At 46.3% G+C, this 19491-nt stretch overlaps 1 protein-coding gene across 2 annotated transcripts in view; it reads left to right on the top strand.

The window, feature by feature from the left end:
- The first annotated feature begins 534 nt into the window (after positions 1–534).
- LOC143784259 (MOB kinase activator 3A) overlaps positions 535–19491 on the top strand; it is a 71405-nt gene continuing 52448 nt past the window's right edge. For both annotated transcript variants that reach the window (XM_077272300.1, XM_077272291.1), the window contains exon 1: positions 535–2514. The gene's annotated coding sequence lies outside the window, so the exon portion shown is untranslated. The remainder of the gene's footprint in view (positions 2515–19491) is intronic.

Here is a 19491-nt window from a genome sequence, read left to right as displayed (position 1 = left end):
TGGTCGTTGCTCATAGCAATGTAGGAATTCTGATACATAGAGGCGATCTGAGCTTCACCTCTATGTAGCAGAGCTGATCAGGCTATGCCAGCTTCTAGCCTCCCATGGAAGCTATTGAAGTATGGCAAAAATAAAAAAAAATGTTTTAAAAAATATGAAAAAAAAATAAAAAATATATAAAAGTTGAAATCAGCCCAATTCAAAATAAAACAATTAAAAAAATCAAAACCTACACATATTTGGCATCACCGCGTCCAGAATCGCCCGATCTATCAATAAAAAATAGGATTTTACTGATCGCAAAACGGCGTAGCGAGAAAAAAATTCAAAACGCCAGAATTACGTTTTTTTGGTTGCCGCAACTTTGCATTAAAATGCAATAACGGGCGATCAAAAGAACGTAGCTGCACAAATTTGGTATCATTAAAAACGTCAGCTCGGCGCACAAAAAATAAACTCTCACCCGACCCCCTGAAAAATGGAAACGCTACAGGTATCGGAAAAGTGGCACATTTTTTTTTTTTTTTTTAGCAAAGTTTGGAATTTATTTTCACCACTTACATAAAAAATAACCTAGACATGTTTGTTGTCTATGAACTCGTAATGACCTGGAGAATCATAATGGTCAGTTTTAGCATTTAGTGAATCTAGCAAAAAAGCCAAACAAAAAAACAAATGTGGGATTGCACTTTTTTTGCAATTTCACCGCACTTTTTTCCCATTTTCTTGTACACGACATGGTAAAACCAATGGTGACGCCAAAAAGTAGCCCTCACATGGCCATATTGACGTAAAAAAAAAAAAGTTATGGCCCTGGGAAGGAGGGGAGCGAAAAACTCGCGAAAATGCAAAAGGGCTGTGTCTTGAAGGGGTTAATAAAGCATCCACTGTTTAACCCCTTTATGACCTTGGACGTATACAGTAGTTACATCCAAGGTGGTGTTCCTGCCTTTGATGTGGGCTCCAGACTCTGAGCCCGCATCTTTCCCTGCTCGACAGCTGATCTGATCAGCTGACATGTGCCTCCAACAGCCACAGGTGGATCAGAGATCCACCAGTAGCTGTAAACCAGTTAAAGGTGCTGACAATCACAGCGTCATCTAACACCGACTGGCTGGCAGTGCCCATTAGCACCCCCGTTACGTGATTGCAGGGAGCCGATGGGTTGTCATGAAAGCAGGGGGTCTGCAGAAGACCCCTGTGCCTGTCAATATGAATCTCCTATGATCGCCCATAGAAGAGTGTGATTTCTGCTACACGTAGCAGGGCTGAAGATGATCGCAGCTTCAAGTTTCTAAGATGACTATTGAAGCCAGTAAAAAAAAAGTTTTAAAGAATATAAAAAAAACCCATAAGTTTAAATCACTCTTTTGCCCCATTCAAAATAAAACAATTTAAAAAAATATATATAGAAAAAATACACATTTGACATTGCTGAGTCCAGAAATGTCCGATCTATCAAAATATAAATTCAATGAATCTGATCGGTAAATGGCGTACTGAAAAAAAAATGTCAAAATGCCAGAATTACGTTTTGTTTTTTTTTAACAGCTACAACATTGATAAATTGCAATAACAGTCGATCAAAACACGGTATCTACCCCACAGTGGTATCAATAAAAACATCAGCTCAGCCCAGCACCAGATCCCAAAAAATGGTGACGCTACGGTTTTCAGAAAACGGCTACAAACGCAAAAAAAATTTTTCCACACAAATTTCTGAATTATTTTTCGCCACTTACATAACAAAAAACCTTCTACGTTTGCCATCTGTGTGCTCATATTGACCTGCAGAATCGTAATAGCACGTCAGTTTTACCATATACCCAAAAAACAGTTGTGGGATTGCATTTTTTTTTGCAATTTCACAGCACCTGGAATTTTTTTCCCATTTTCCAGTTCACGATATGGTAAAACCAATGGAGTCGTTCAAAAGTGCAATTTGTCCCGCAAAAAAACAAGCCCTCACATGGCCATACAGGAGTGAAAAATAAAAAAGTTATGGCTCTGGGAAGGAGGCGAGCGAAAAACGAACACGCAAAACGGGAAAATCCCACGGGGGTGAAGGGGTTAACGCCTACGCCAGCCGTCCTATATGTGACCACAGGAGACAGCTGGCAGAGGAGTACTGTGGTAGGAAGGGGGGTATACACTAGGGGGGCTCCCAGCGCCAGGCATGGCTACACTGGGGTGACTGCTGCCGGACAAGTAGGGCACATAGTGATTGGATAGAACACCACTGCACATAACACGGGCAGAAGTGCACCATGACCATTCATGTGCTACAGCCTGAGGTAAGACCCCGACTGCAGGCCAGCCGTCCCATTACTGACGGAAGACAACTAGGCGGGGTGAAGTCACGTGTCACGCAGCGGCATTGCGAGCGGAAGCGGCTGCTGGACCCTCCTCGTGACGCACTGCCTGCTGGGGAAACTCGGAGCAACTGGCAGCTGGAAGTTTACTTACTTTCCAACCGGACTGCGGAGAGGAGGCGTCGCCCGGTGTCCTGCTGAGGTAACCGTAAACCTCACACATCTCTCTCGTCTGCGCGCCCGATACACTAGGCGGGAAGGCAGGAGCGGGGTGCTCGCTATGTTTGTCACGGAAAGGCTTTCCTGTCACACGCATCAGTACGTCAGTCAGCGCGCCAGCATGCTGTGGGGGCTTGGGAAGCCGTGAGAGCGCGGAGCTCGGAGCTCGGTGGTCGCCCCTCCCACTTGTATGATGCACGGGCTAGGCTCTCTCTGCTCTTTAGTGTTGCTGGTTGGAAGCGAGCCCGAGGGTGGTCTTATTAGTGGCATTCAGAGGTGGATTAAAAGTAGCCAGGGCCCGGTCAGTTTAGAGGGCGTGGCCCCCCCCATAGCGTCCTGGTGCGTAGTGAGACCCCCGCGCTGGGCCTCCTGGGCGCGGGGTGAGACCCCCGTGCTGGGCCTCCTTGGCGCGGGGTGGGACCCCCGCGCTGGGCCTCCTGGGCGCGGGGTTAGACCCCCGCGCTGGGCCTCCTGGGCACGGGGTGAGACCCCCGCGCTGGGCCTCCTGGGCGCGGGGTGAGACCCCCGCGCTGGGCCTCCTGGGCGCGGGGTGAGACCCCCGCGCTGGGCCTCCTGGGCGTGGGGTGAGACCCACGCGCTGGGCCTCCTGGGCGCTGGGCCTCCTGGGCGCTGGGCCTCGACCCCCGCGCTGGGCCTCCTGGGCGCGGGGTGAGACCCCCGCGCTGGGCCTCCTGGGCGCGGGGTGAGACCCCCGCGCTGGGCCTCCTGGGCGCGGGGTGAGACCGCCGCGCTGGGCCTCCTGGGCGCGGGGTGAGACCCCCGCGCTGGGCCTCCTGGGCGCGGGGTGAGACCCCCGCGCTGGGCCTCCTTTGGCAGCGCACTGGCACGTCACGCAGAGGCGACGGGGGAGCTTCCCTGGAGCTACACTGCTATTCTGCATCATTGGCAGCGCCGGGAAATTTCCCTGCCTGGATATCTGCTCCACAGATGGGAGCTGGCAAAACATTATGAGGGAAATCTGGCGATGAGCCCCTCGGAGCCTCAGGCGGTAGCCCAGATTGCCCTCACTATAATCCGCCTATGGTGGCATTACACACTCTGGGCCGTGAGAAGGGCGCCAGTACGGGAGGGGAGTATAAGCTTTATTTTATGGGGGCCAAGCGAGGGGTATGAGAAGTTGTCCAAGTAGTGGACAACTTTAATTAAACTTTAAATTGGGGTTGTTCTGCAGTGGAAACCCTCTTTTAGGCTAGTTCACATTTGCAGTTGAGTCCGCAGCGCTTTGTCCGCAAATGCAGCATTTTTTACCGGCATCAGCTTACGCGTGACAGAAAAAAAAATGCTGCATTTGCGCTTTTTATGTGCATGCGTTCAATATTTCCAGGAGGGCGTGTCTCAATCAGTTCCTGGACATGTGCAGTCCGAACTACACAAGCGCATCGAGCGCAAATACATGCGTACGCATGCGTTCCCATAGACAGTAATGCTTTATTTAGCCCACTCATCCGCATGCACATGCCTGCGCGTACTTGACAGAAATTTGCCGCTTCACAAATTGCATCACGGTGCGTTAGCCGCGCCCCGCCGCACATCGCGAAAAGACGCAAACGCAGGCACCTGCGTCCACAATGTTAAAGATATGAAATCAAGGCACATGTGGATGTATACGTATGCTGCGGATACAACCGCAAATGTGAAACCAGCCTTAGTTTCTGCAACAAAGGGGGTGTAATTTATGACAGAAATGCAGTGGCTCACAGCACCGAAAGGGCAAAGATGGTCTGAATTGATTGAGCCACACAGGCCTCTGAATAAATGTGGTGTACTCTTTATTAAGAATGGTGCACAAAATGCCAGTCTTGACACATTTCAAAATAAGAATGTAATTTTTAAGGGGCTGTCCACTATATGGAAAACTCCTTTAAAAACAAAGTAGCCCCCCTTGTAAAATAAAGATAACATATAGTCCCCTCCTGCGTTGGCAGTGTTCCAGCAATGTCTGCTCCTGAGGTTGTGTGACTTTATCAGATGTCAGCCCTGCAGCCAGTCAGCATCTTCTTTGCTATCCCTTCATCCAAAAGTAGTGACAGAGCAGCAGCCTGTTAGCGGACAATGATTAGCTGCAGGGCTCACATGACATGACAGTGTCACGGAAGCCCTGGCAGACCTACCTCTAGAATGGCGCCACTGCGAGAGGTATCTGTTACTTTTATTATACAGGGTGGGCCATTTATTTGACATGCTGATAGCAACACCGCAGAAGTAATGCTAGCACAGGCTTCCAGTATCTGTTTTAGATGCTGGGGTCATCTGAAGGCAATGGTCTATGCTGTGAAGGTACGAGATGTGCAGCATCTGAAACAATGGATAATTGAAGCCTGTGCTAGCATTTCTTCTGTGGTGTTGCTATCAGTGTGTCAGAGTAGAAGAGGGTTGCATTGACAATCCAACACAATAGGCAGCACTTTGAACACATTTTATAAGTGGTCATAAACTTGTAAATAACTCATGAAAGAATAACGTTAAGGCTACTTTCACACTAGCGTTAACTGCAATCCGCCACAATGCGTCGTTTTGCCGAAAAAACGCATCCTGCAAAAGTGCTTGCAGGATGCGTTTTTTCCCCATAGACTTACATTAAGCGACGTATTGCGACGAATTGACACGCGTCGCAACCGTCGTGCGACGGTTGCGCCGTGTTGTGGCGGACTGTCGGGACCAAAAAACGCTACATGTAACGTTTTTTGCTCACTACGGTCCGCTTTTTCCGACCGCGCATGCGCGGCCGGAACTCCGCCCCCACCTCCCCGCACCTCACAATGGGGCAGCAGATGCGCTGGAAAAATGCATCCGCTGCCCCCGTTGTGCGGCGGAGACAACGCTAGCGTCGGGAACCTCGGCCCGACGGGCCGAGCCAGACGCTAGTGTGAAAGTAGCCTAAGTTAAAACCAAGCACACCATTGTTTTTCTTGTGAAATTCTCAATAAGATTGACTTCACATGACCCTCTTCCCATTAGAAAAAATAAAGTTGGATCCAAAATGGCCAACTTCAAAATGGTCGCCATGGTCACCACCCATCTTGAAAAGTTTTTCCCCTCCCATATACTAATGTGCCACAAACAGGAAGTTGATATCACCAACCATTCCCATTTTATTTAGGTGTATCCATATAAATGGCCCACCCTGTACAAGGTGGCTACTTTATTAAAGGGGGAGTGTCCAGTGAACAAGTTAATTAATGGGGTATTCCCACCTCATACAATTATGGCTTATTTATTGGCTAAGTAAGTCATGCATGCATAGTAGATGTGGATCCACTGGTGGCACCCACATTTATCTAAAGAAAGGGTCACTGACTCAGCGCTGTCAGTGGAGAGAGTTGAAATTAACCATTTACGGTGGCATGCTTGGACCCCACTCTCAAGATAAATGCAGGTTATATTGGCGGGACTGACAAGTATACATTTATGGCAAATCCTTGGGATATGCTGTGAATGTGCAAGATGGGATTCCCCTTTTACATCCCGTCATGTCCCCTAGGCCTCCCAAACTGCTCCCATAATAAAATAATGTGGCATACAATATATTACAATTGAGTGACAGCAGTCTGAGCATGCATGTTTAGATCAGACTTCACTCTCCTCTGCATAGATCCTGCCGATGCTTTGAAGTGCCATGCCTTCAGCTCACAAGTGCTGCGATATGCTGCTGATCATTAGAAAGCAAATTACAGGGCTTGCTGAAGGAATGACATTTCAAAGCATTGGCTGCATCTGAGCAGAGAGGAAAGTGAAGACTGATCTGAACTTAGTGCTTTTGGAAGTGCTAGCCCTTCAAATGAGGAGAGGTCTGATAAGCTTACAGAAGCATGGCAGGAAATAGTATATCAGAAAATTGTTAGGAAGCGTTAGGACAAAAGGGTGTGAAATTAGTAGTGGAAGACCTCTTTAAGCAGCGCACAGCTCTGCGGTCTTTGGACCTCTTGCTTACCGAAGGCGTTCCTCAAGATTGACCGTTGTGGCTTGACTGCATCACTGGCTCAAACTGCTCGCTCTCCAGTGCTGACAGAGGCAGCTTTGACTCTGCATTATCGCATTATCGAAGAAGCAGGATCTGAAGAGCAGCACTTGAGATGCACTCCCTGCCTAGAACACCTGCTAACTAGTTAGGAGTAGTCGGTAACCTAAGAAATGAGCAATGTGAGATAAAAATCCCTCTGTCCCTCTGATTTTTACTGAGAAGTATTAAAAGTAATTAATAAGTTGTTTTTTACAAGCACTTTGCATTTGTATCCATTTAAGAAGTTGAGACAAGGCGCAAATAGGAGTATTGCAGTTTTTTTTATGAGCAATTAATCTATTGTGTGACCTAAACTATAAAATGATCACATTGATCCAACTCACATAGCTAATATTGTAACAAAGATTAAAATAAAAAATTAGAAGATAAGACCTGCGGTGCAGCCTTACTTCTAGTGGTGGCTTTCCTCTCCCCTGGGGACCGAATGTTTGCTCCGGACATATAATTGAAAGGGGTACGTGAAAGCTGGAAGTTTCCCGCCAGTCCCGGCGCCATCTTGGCTGGATTGTGTGTTGTGGTGGGAGACCCCTGCACGCTGGGTGAGGGAGCTGTGTGTGGCAAAGATTGTCTCACACCTGAAGATAAAGCTTGCGCAATACCTCCTGTTAACCCATCCTATTTAAACCAACAATTAAGAGTCTAAACATTCGTCAGGATTCGTTTTATATTGAGGTTCACCAGAATAGGGAAATGTATCACACACGGAAATCACTTCCCTCCTACGGCTTATAACTTTTATTAAATCGCCCACTACTCCACTTGAGTAATATCATACCCTACTATTACTTCTGAAGGCGGATTGTTTTATAAGCATAAATAGACAAGAAGCTGAGCTTTTTTTTTTTTTTTTTTTTTTGCTCTCTATTTTACATTGCAGTCTAAGATACTTTGAAAGAAGGAAAGAGATTGACGTCCGGGGGCGGAGCCATCTAAGATGGCCGCGTTTTAGAAGTGCTCCCTGTTGGTGAGAGACTTAATCTGGAGCCATCCTCGATTACAGCCTTCCATTGCGGGCTGATTTGAGTGGATGTGTTTCCCCTTGAGAAGGGGATCACAGGGAAGTGCGTATTTTTATTCCCGGGAGTCCCTGCCGTCTGCTGTCCTATCTGAGGGAGGAGTCTTAACCTTTGGCCTGAAGGTGGACCACGAGGCGCTGAGGCAAACTGTAGTCACCCTGACCGTATTGCAAGAGGTGTCTGGAGATACCTAGCGGTTGCTGGCAGTGTGGCCCTCAGACCCCACCATTGTAGCTGAGATTCTGACTCAGTGTGAAGTGACATCTTCTCGGATCTTCCCTGGTGAGGGGACAAGGACTTCCTTAGTACTGGGAAGCGCAGGCAGAGTTAATCTTATTCTGATTGTACTTTTTCTAAGGTCTGGAGCTACGATTTTGTGATTTGCAAGCAAATAACGCCATCTAGTGGTACTACAAATCCTTGTCATTACATTGCACAAACTTATTGTACCTAATGTTATTTTTCTTTTCTTTTGGTTATAATATATATACTCAATAACATTTACTATACTGCTCATAGTCACAGGTTGTTCTCACTAGCTGGGACTCTCTAGGAGCCATTTTGCCATACATATAATCTTCTTTCTTGCTGCGGTCCCTCACTTTCACGGATCTTGGACCTCAATCTTTTAAGTCTAGGTGATAGTGAGAGCTGTGAATAGTGGGTCCAAAACCAAAGCCTACAACTGGGGCCCTGGGTGGTGGGGAGGTCTTTGTGCTACCACATCATGGAAAAATACCTGGAAAAAACACAGGCTCCATTACAGAAAGGGACTTCATCTAGACGCACTAAACATAAGAGTAAAAGTAGAGCGGAGGGCGGGTCTTCAGCTGGGGGGTCTCTGGATCGGATGTGGCCGGGAGAGGGGTCGCAGGACACCTCTGATTCACGATTCCCATCAGAACCTCACACTGCTACGGCTCAGGCAGTATCAAATATTCTTCTCCCATATTTTGACAAAAAATTTGAAACTTGGAATAAGGCCCTTGAGGCAACAGTAACTGCTGTGTCGGCAAATACATCTCGGATTACAGAAGCTGAGCAGCGGATTAGTGATATGGAGGACACTGTAGTGAATACCCAAACTACGGTAGAGGCACAAAAGATTCTCATAGGCTCTTTGTTAGATAAGGTTGAAGACCTCGAGAATCGTAGCAGGAGATCTAACCTTAGGTTTATTGGCATTCCTGAGAGTTGCAAGGGTGCAGATCTTATTCGATTCTTAACGGTTGACCTGTTGGAGGCCCTTCGGCTGGAGCCTGGTTCTTCTAGACAAATTGAGAGGGCACATCGGGTGGGACCAGAGAGGAGGGAGTCTGGTGCGAGACCTCGCCCGGTTATTGCTAAATATTTCCACTATCATGACAAGGAGAGAGTTTTGGCAGCAGCCAGAAACCTTAGAGATGTCACTATCCAAGGGACAAAGATATTGGTGTTTCAGGATTTCTCAGCAGCTGTTTCCCGGCGTAGAAAGGAGTTTGGCCCGGTTTGTCGGTTCCTCATTGATCAAGGGGTCCGTTTTGCTTTGGCTTACCCGGCTAGGCTCCGAGTAACACTGGGTGCAGAGACAAAGTTATTTGATGACCCTAAAATTGCCTTAGATCAGCTGAGACGAGACCTTGTTCCCCCAGACACTTGAAAACACATTTTAACATCTAGGGTGAGACTAGATGTGAAACTGATAGATTCCTCTTTAATAAGTCAAAATGACAGGGAATAGGAGCTATATAGTGATATTGACTATACTTTGGTTAAAATTAATTTTGTATAAAAATAAGAAACTGGTTGTTGTATTGTCGCATAAGTGTATTGTTGCTAATGATGTCACACACCTATTTACTTTAGAGGGTGGCGGAGCAGCTGGGACTCCGAAACCCTATGTGTTCCTATACATTGGAAATGCTCTACCTCTTTGTCCCTTCTATCCACCATGATGACAACTTCGCGCATGTCTGGCCGAAAAGAGACAGGTAATCCGTTAAAAATCTTATCATGGAATGTAGCGGGCCTTAACTCGCCGGTAAAACGGCGTCGTGTATTACAGGCACTCAAACGAGCTAAGCCTGATGTTATATTTTTACAGGAAACTCATTGGTCACATAGGGATACATTACAATTGAAAGATAACTGGTTAGGCCAGACTTATGCTACCACATATTCTTCTAAGAAACGGGGAGTGGCCATAGCCTTTGCTAGACATTTACGGGTGACTCCGGGGGACGTGGTGACTGACCCTCAGAGTAGGTTCCTTCTTATGAAAGTGATTATTGAAGATACCCCTTACTCGTTGTTCAACATTTATGCCCCCAATGCTGATAATGCCGCCTTTTTTGCATCTGTCTCCCAGATGATTTTAACAATGGACTTGCCTAACTTGGTGGTGGGGGGTGACCTCAATGCTGTGCTAGATCCGCAATTAGATAGGTCTGCGGTTTTGCCCATTTCCTACTTCGGACCGGGACCTGGCCTGACTAACCTCATGCGTGACACTCCCCTGGTAGATATATGGCGAGTACTACATCCGACGGAGAGGGACTACACCTGCATATCTAAGGCACATAAATCCCTCTCACGTATTGACATGTTTTTGGTAGGTGAGTCTCTTTTGTCGGGGGTGATGGAAGCAGCTATAGGGGATGCTGGGATTTCTGATCATATTCCTATCACTTTGCTCCTTCGCTGTGGTCGTGACCCGCGTCAGCTGGGCTCATGGAGATTCCCAGCCTACTTGTCTAAAAGCAGAGAGTTTGAGACATTCCTTAAACAAGAGTGGGGTAATTTTGTGGATGATAATATACAGCACTGGGATGACTCTGTACTTATGTGGGAGACGGGCAAGGCAGTAATGAGAGGGAGAATTATTGCATACGTGGTAGGGAAAAAGCGTAAAGCAGGTCAGGAAACGAGAGACCTCCAGGGACTGGCCATATTGGCCTACAGACGGTACTTGGGATCTAATGTTCCAGAGGATTGGTCGCAATGGCAGGATGCTTTATCGTTATTGAACGCACATTTGACTAAGATAGCCCAACAGAAAGTAGATTTTAACAGACAACATTTCTTTAGATGGGGTAATAAAATAGGAACCTTACTGGCTAGGTTGGCAAATCCAAAAGGCCCCAGACAGAAAATTCCGCTTTTAGTGGATCCCATATCAGGGTCCCACCTGACTAATAGCAAAGACATATTACAGGCGGTTCACGCTCATTACACGGCTCTTTACTCCACACGGGGAGGGGACATCTCCTCCATAGCACATTCTTTAAATTCTTTGAAATTACCAATGTTGACAGATTCTCAGCGTGTGACTCTGGAGATGCCTATCACATTAATGGAAATAAGCTCTGCCATTAATGCATTGGCAAATCATAAGTCACCAGGACCGGATGGTTTACCTGCAGAATATTACAAATTGCTATCTTCAGATATAGTCCCTCTCCTCAAGGATCTATTTAATTATTATTTGTATGGAGGCGCTTCTCCAACTTCCTTTAATTCTGCATTGACTTCCCTAATTTTAAAGCCAGGTAGGAGCCCAACGCAGATAACATCATACAGACCTATATCCTTGTTAAATCTAGATTATAAACTGTTGGCAAAGATTATGGCTAATAGAATACAGACGTTTCTCACTGAGATTCTGTCACCTAACCAATATGGTTTCACCCGAAACAGACACTCGACTATTGCTATTCGTACGGCAATTGCTGCCACCATAGTTTCAGCTAGAAATAAGAACTCTCCCAATATATTGCTGAGCCTGGACGCAGAGGCTGCGTTTGATAGTGTTGAGTGGCATTGGATACAGGCGGTGTTGGAAAAGCAGGGATTTGGTGAGAGATTTGCGGCTTTGATCAGATTATTATATAATTCACCTATGTCCAAAATCATAGTTAATCAACAATTAACAGAGGAGGTGGAGCTAACTAGAGGTACTCGTCAAGGTTGCCCACTTTCCCCCATTTTATTCAACCTTGCCCTCGATCCTCTTATACGTGCTTTGGAATCCTTGACATTGTTTAAAGGAATACGGGTGGGGAGACTGAGCCTGAAGCTCACGGCATTTGCTGATGACATCTTGCTATACATTGCTAATCCAGAGGAGGCCCTTCCTGAAATCATGGCCCTCATGAACAAATTGGGGACTATGTCTGGATATTCGATTAATCCAACTAAATCCAAGGCACTTAATTTACGCGCTGCGCGTAAGCCACCATGGGCAGGATTGTATACTTTTGAATGGTGCAGGGAAGCTTTGCCTTATTTGGGGGTGCTTATAACTAGGAACCCTCATGATCTCCAGAGAAGTAACCTCTCTCCTCTTATCCAAAAAATCAAAAGGGAACTAGATGGATGGCAGCATTTAACGCTTACATATTTAGGTCGGGCATATTTGTTAAAAATGGTGGTTTTCCCGCAGATTTTATATTTTATACAGTCTCTTCCAATATTGCTTTCCTCTAGTGAATTGCGGCTAATAAATGGTATGTTTCGCACTTTCATCTGGGGGAAGAAGCATCATGCTATTAGCATGGCTATATTGGAACAACGTATATCGAACGGAGGCATTAATTTTCCAAATTTGGAGAATTATAACCTAGCGGCGCTGCTTCGTTATCTCAAAGATTGGGTTCATGATACTTCCATTTACACTAACACTCAATTAGACCAGAATTTGATACCTCATACCAATTTGTTATATCTCCTGCATACACATAAGGAGCTGTTACCCTCCTCAGTATTGGATAATCCTTTGATAATGGTGATGTGGACGATATGGCATAGGATACGCCATAAATTTTTACTTAATGCACATTCCTCACTTTTCTTGCCAATATTTGGGAATCGAGACGTGGGGTTGAGACGTGGGGTGGAGAATTGGAGCACTAGGTTTCGGGCGGTGACAGTGGGCTCTATAGTGGATCCCGCGACACGTAGACCACACTCCTGGACAAATACTCGGCGATACCTTCCTTTGACAATGGGTTGTCTTGCGAATTGTGCAATCCTGGAGGTTTATGCAACAGGGGTAGGAGATCGGTTATCGGAGCTTGATTGGGAGAACCCACTAGACACCATGTTACGAAATGGGTCTCTATTATTTTACTCTACTTCCAGATTCTATAGTTTGTTGAGAGGGGAGATGGACTATACTAAACGAAAAACAGGCCTTCCAAAATGGCTTACTCGTTTTCCAGATTTGACTTTGGAACATATCCTCAAGACAATGTCTTATGTATGGAAGGCCTTACCGGCCTCTTCTTATAGGGAGATGTTGCTTAGGTTGTACCATGGCACATATGTATCCCCACATCGTTCGTTTCTCATGGGCTTATCCCAATCGGCTGATTGTCTGAAGTGTGAAGCCCCTGGGGCTGACCTTTTCCATCAGTTTTGGGATTGTAAGGTGATTATGGGATTTTGGAGTGAGGTGAAAAACTTTTGTCTAGATCATCTCCTAAATTATATGCCTTGTACGCCGGAGTGGGCGATATTGGGAATATGGCCGGGAGAGGGTTCGAGAATTACAAGAGGGGCCAAACGTCTGATCTCTATAGTGTCTATGGTGGGGAAAAAATGTATCTTACAACAATGGATAACTGCGGAACCTCCTACGCTGTCAATGTTCTTAAATAAATTAAAACATGTGTTTCGTATGGAATGGATAGAGGCACAGTTGGGCGAAGATCGCATGGTGTCCCGCTTTTTTGATACTTGGGAGAGTTTTATTGATTTGTTCTCTGAGGAGATGAGAAACCATCTTATAGCCTGCTTTGAACAGTCCCCATGGTATATTAATAGGATACTGGCAGGAGATCCCCCGATTCGACATGAAGGACATGCTAGGGTGTGACTGAAGCGACAATGCACTTAATAATTGTTACCAGTAGGTTAATGTGATTCTAATAATGTAAAGTTATTTGTTTGTTCTTTTATCTTTATTTTGGTGTTTAAACAAGAAACAAAATAAGTTAAAAAGGAAGGTCATTTCCTTTTGATTATGTAATGCTGTTAATCTTATTTTCTCTTGGACCCTGATTGCAATTTTACATGTTTCAATTATATGATGCCCAGGAGATGTAGAACTGTATACTTATACATTGTTTATTGTATTACATAATTTGTGTACACGAATATTGTATCCTTCAATAAAAAACTTTTTAAACAAAAAATAAAAAATTAGAGATGAGCAAATCAAATTATCCTAAAATTTCACAACAAAAATTGGAATCTCCAGAATTTTGGAATGGACCCCAATTTTTTTCTACTCTTTTCAGTCCCATCTGCTCCTCAGACATCCTGTCTCCCCCCCCTCATTCTTTTGATCCTATATTTTTGGTGCCCAAAGAACTGATTAGACCTCATGATGCATGTTATGAAGTCACATGAGGCCTAGTCAGATGCTGTAAAATATCAGACTGGACGCAGGGACCTGATGGCAAGACCAAACTGTAAGGCGTGACAAATAAGGACCAGGGTTAGTGGAGTATTCATTTTTCTTTAAAGCTTGTGTTTATTATGTTCTGGGGTTTCAAGAGACTCAAAGCATAATAAGACACATTTTTGTTTTCTTGCTAAATAAATTTGATGCACATCGAATTTCCTGGCTGAATTTGAGCAAAGTAGCTGAATTCTAGTTTCTGCAATACCTGGTTTTTTTTGCACATTTTGCATATAAAAAAATTGAATAAAAGGGGATTAAAGAATGTACTGCAAAATTTTGAGGATAGCATTATAAATAAAGTATTCATCTGATTGCAAATTTGGAGTGCCGAGTAGTTTACATTACTAGCCATACGGAGTGGAACTCTTACTCAAGTACCACATTGAGAGAATGCTGTATATCCATTTTCCATTCTGTCCCCCTCCTGACAGCACCATGGAGGTCGTCCTTCTCATCCTTACAGGGACAGGAAACACATGAGGTTAAAAGGCCCCTCCACCCACCTTTCTCAGTGTTTTTTGTGTCCCCGAATGTCAGGCTCAGGGGGATAGGGTGGCCCAGCGTCTCCTGTCAAGAGGCCCACGGCCGACACTCTGCGAAGGGGGAGTCCCTCTGCCACAAAGATCAGTCAAGCGTTAGAGCTCCTGATTTGAGCCGCTTACCTCTGATGGAGGGCACTCTGCTCCGGCTCCCGGCAGCCACGCGGTATCAGGGACGGGCGCACTTCTGGTGACATCACGGATGCACCGGCATCGTGCTTCCGGTCTTGGCATGCTTCCACGGTGGACCGCGGAAGAAAGAAGACAGGTATCAGTAATTCTTTTATTACCTATGTCTAAAGGGGTCGCACTGTTGGGCACAATGGAGGAAGCAGGCAGAGGAGAGCAGGACTACTTGGTGAGCTTTATCTCACCAGTCTCACTTGTAATGTGGGATCCTGATTATTCTCAACTTCTTTCTGTACTAATCAGGACAAGGGAGCCACTGCAGTCCCCTATCCTTAAGAGGTCTGGCAAGGCCACTATGAAGTCCAAAAGATACCCACCCTGTTTGTAATGTAGAATTACCTGAGGCTTATGGGAAGATACTTTGTGAGGGCTGCACCACTAAAATTGTTAGAGACAAACAGCCGTCTTTCCTTTCGGAGATGCGATCCATGATTCAAGAGGAGGTCCAGGCCTCTATCTCTAACCTCGCCCCATGCCCCCACAACACAGACCTCCCACCCAGGTCCACGTGCTAAAAGACCCAGATGGGTGATGGAGTTGAGCTTGCAGAAAGAGCTCCAGTTAATAGTATCGGACCAAGATGAGGAAGGAGAGGTAATTTCAGAGAATCCAGACAGGGGCAAAAGATATCTTTTCGCCTCAGAGCACACTGTTGTTCTCATCCAGGCAGTCAGAAGCACAATGCAAGAGGATGAAGCCCCAAAACCGCAGTGTCCAGGACGAGATGTTTGGGGGTGTCAGATCCCCCCCGGTAAGCAATCCTATCCGGGCTATAATCCTGGAGGAATGGAAGGACGCGAAGAAACGTCTGGTCATACCCTGGGACTTCAGGATTTGGTTGCAGTTTGAACCTGAGGATATTAAAGTGTGGGAACAAATTCCCAAGATTGACGTTTCTGTGGCTAAAAAGACTTCTATACCATTTGAAGACACCTCGAGCCTGAGAGACCCGATGAATCGAAAGGCTGATAACCTTCTGAAGAGGGCCTGGAAAGCATTAGCGGCGATAATGAAAGCAAACAGCCACCACCTCAGTTGCTAGATCCATGTTTTTGTGGATTGGGCAACTGGAGGAGCATTTAAGTAACAAAACACCTGGGGTGGACATCCTAGCTTCCCTCCCTTTAATGAAATCAGCCACTGGGTTTATGGCGGATGCTTCCACCGAGTCAGTCAGTTTCGCAGCTAGGAACAGTTCTTTTACCCTTCGCCACGACAGCACCCCACATGAGAGAGAGGGATCCGCCCATAGGAACAGGAAACCTACAGAATAAAAGGAGGCGGTCCCCTCTCCTCCTCAGTTTAGGTTTCCTGTTTCTATGGGGAACCCGAAGTACCTGCAGTCCAAAAAAGGATTCCTGGGCCATGCACCCGCCTGCGTCAGTCTCTGGTGGAATGGCAGGGGCTGCGGTACCAGAGGCAGCGGCGGGGGAGCCACTGTTTGCAGCCTCCCCCCTCGTCTGTTCATCGCCATGGTCCGGGTTCGGTGCCGCTGGGCCGCCCGGATCCATGAGGACGCGCGCGCTCAGCGGCCGGCTTCTTATCCAGCAGCCGCCGCATGGTAAGGAGGAGCGGCGCGTCTAACCCGGAAGTCGCTGGAGCACTTCCGGGTTGGGTCCGGGGAGGCAGGAGATTCGGCGCCAGATTTAAAAGTGCAGCACTAGCGTCGGCCGGTGTGTGTAAGTATGGCTTCACCGGCCGATGTAGCGCACTTGTCTGCAACAGAGCAGTCTCCCAGTAAGGAGACAAGCGCCAGGAGCAGCACCAAAAGTGGAGATCGATCCCAGGAAAAGCGATCTGCCACCAGACAGAAAGGTCTTTCAGCCAAGAATCCGCCTCCAGAACCGGTACCTGTCAGCTTCACTGGGTGAGTTTTAAAAGAGTCTCTTCCCATATGCTGATATATGTTCCTCCTATATCCCCTTCCTCTAGACTAAGAAAAGGACACATAAAACCAAACATAAAGAATGTGCCTTATGCTTGCAACCCCTCCCGGACTCATATGCTAAGAGGTTATGTGCAGAGTGCATCGTACTGACCTTACGGCAAGAAAACGTAATGACCCCGTCTGACGTTAGAGCCATAATTCGTGAAGAGATGCAAGGTCTGGCCCATACAAGTAGCACCAGTACCCGCCAGCCCAGCAGGTCCCGATCTCCAGTAAGCTCGGAGTCAGAGGTAGTGCAAAAATCCTCTGATGAAGAGGAGTCCCAGCAAAGTTCATCAGAATATGAAGGAGGGCTTTGTCTACCAAATAGTAACGTAGACAGTTTAATTAAAGCCGTCAGGAGCACGATGGGGTGCCCAGATGAGAAGGGAAAGAAGTCAGCGCAGGACATCATGTTCGCGGGATTAGGACAAAGAAAACGAAGGTCCTTCCCCACCATACCCACAATTAAGGAGCTGGTTAAGAAAGAGTGGGAAAAACAACATACAAGAGGATTCTTGCCATCCTCTGCTAAAAGACGCTACCCCTTCAGTGACGAAGAACTTAGTTCCTGGCAAAAAATTCCAAAAGTTGATGCGGCAGTGGCTTCAACTTCCAAACAGTCGGTCTTGCCTGTGGAGGACTCAGGGACTCTAACGGATCCGTTAGACCGAAAGGCAGAAGCCTTACTTAAGAGGTCATGGGAGGCAAATACGGGGGCATTCAGGCCAGCCATTGCTAGCACCTGTACTGCAAGGTCACTGCTAGTATGGACAGAGCAGCTGGAGGAACAAATTAGAGGTGGAGCTTCGAGGAATACAATTCTGTCGAAAATCCCTCTAATGAAAGACGCAGTAGCATTTCTAGCAGATGCGTCGGTAGATTCACTACGCCTAACAGCCAGGTCAGCCGGCCTAGTAAATACAGCCCGGCGAGCACTCTGGTTGAAGAATTGGAAAGGGGACGCACAGGCCAAAGCAAAACTTTGCGCGATCCCCTGCCAGGGTGAGTTCCTATTTGGGAAAGCTCTGGACGAGCTCTTAAATAAAGCAGGAGAGCGGAAGAAAGGCTTCCCTAACCAGTACCTTCCCTCTTACAGGAGAGCTTTCAGGAGACGCCCCTTCACCAGGAATAAACCTACTGAGCAAAGGGAGCGCTGGGAGGCAAAGGATCCAAAACAAAAAGGTGCTCTGTTTTCCGGATCCTATAACCAAAAACGCAACAAGTACCGTTAATTATGAAGTGGGCGGTAGATTGAAGTATTTCTCTTCTAAATGGAAATTAATAACATCTAGTCCTTGGATTCTGGACATTATTGGGAATGGATTAAAGTTAGAATTTGATAGAATCCCTTGGGATTCTTTTATTGTAACATCTCCGAGAGGTCAACAACAACAAGAAGCTCTGGAATCAGAGATCCTATCGCTTCTATCTAAAAAAGTATTGATAGAAGTTCCCCGGGATCAAGAAGGGAGGGGGTTCTATTCCCCTTTATTCTTGATCAATAAACCGGATGGTTCATTCAGAACCATCATAAACCTCAAAAAACTAAATTCCTTTTTACGTAACCACACTTTCAAAATGGAATCTATTAGTTCTACCATCAAGCTTTTGTTCCCTAGGTGTGTCATGGCCGGGATAGACCTAAAAGATGCATACTATCATCTTCCAATACATGCCGAACACCAGCAGTATCTAAGAGTAGCGGTCATCCTGGAGGGACAGGTTCGTCACTTCCAATATGTGGCAATGCCATTTGGGCTTTCTATGGCCCCCCGCATTTTTACAAAAGTGATGTTAGAGGTAATGGCTCATCTACGCCAACGGGACACTTTAATAATACCCTACCTGGATGACTTTCTAGTAGTAGGGAATTCTGTAGCTCAATGTAAATTGCGGTTATCTAACACAATCTCATCCCTGCAGGAGTTGGGCTGGATTATCAACTTCGAAAAGTCCAGGCTGAATCCAGACACTACTCAAATGTTTCTAGGGATCCAGCTAGACTCAGTAAGTCAAAAAAGCTTCCTCCCGCATTCAAAGAAAAGGACTATACAGTCAAAGGTGTCAGAAGCGATAAAGAACCCCTACATGACACTAAGGAAGGCTATGTCCTTACTGGGATCATTGTCCTCATGTATCCCGGCTGTACCATGGGCGCAATTCCATACCCGCCAATTACAGTTCGAAGTACTGTCAGCCCAGGGACGGGTAGGACACCTAGAGAGTAAACTAACTCTCTCTAGAGATGTCATAGAATCTCTATCCTGGTGGCTAGATATGGGACACCTTTCAGGGGGTGTACCATGGATAATAGATCCATCCAGAATAATTACTACAGACGCCAGCCCTACGGGATGGGGTGCACATATGGAGGATGATATAGTCCAGGATACCTGGAATCAGTCAGAATCATCATGTTCATCAAATTGGAAAGAGTTAACAGCAGTAGGGAAAGCCTTAAATTATTTTCTTCCACAGATCCAAGGAGCAGATGTAAGAGTTTTCTCAGACAACTCCACCACAGTGGCCTATGTAAACCGCCAGGGCGGTACACGGTCAGGAAGTCTGATGACCATCGCAGGAGAGATCTTCCAGTTCGCAGAGGCTCATCTTGCGTCCCTAACAGCCCTACACATCAGAGGCATAGAGAATACCAAAGCGGACTACCTCAGCCGAAACAGGCTGCGCCAGGGAGAATGGTCCTTAAACAGAGCCGTGTTCAGACTAATAACAAAAGCATGGGGAGTGCCTCAGATAGATCTATTTGCCACAAGAGGCAACAGACAGGTAGAAAGATTC

The sequence above is a fragment of the Ranitomeya variabilis genome, chromosome 1, assembly GCF_051348905.1.
Source record: "Ranitomeya variabilis isolate aRanVar5 chromosome 1, aRanVar5.hap1, whole genome shotgun sequence".
In the NCBI taxonomy this organism is placed as follows: Eukaryota; Metazoa; Chordata; class Amphibia; order Anura; family Dendrobatidae; genus Ranitomeya; species Ranitomeya variabilis.
Note: the sequence above shows the minus strand (reverse complement) of the source record. Positions and strands in the feature narration are given on the sequence as shown.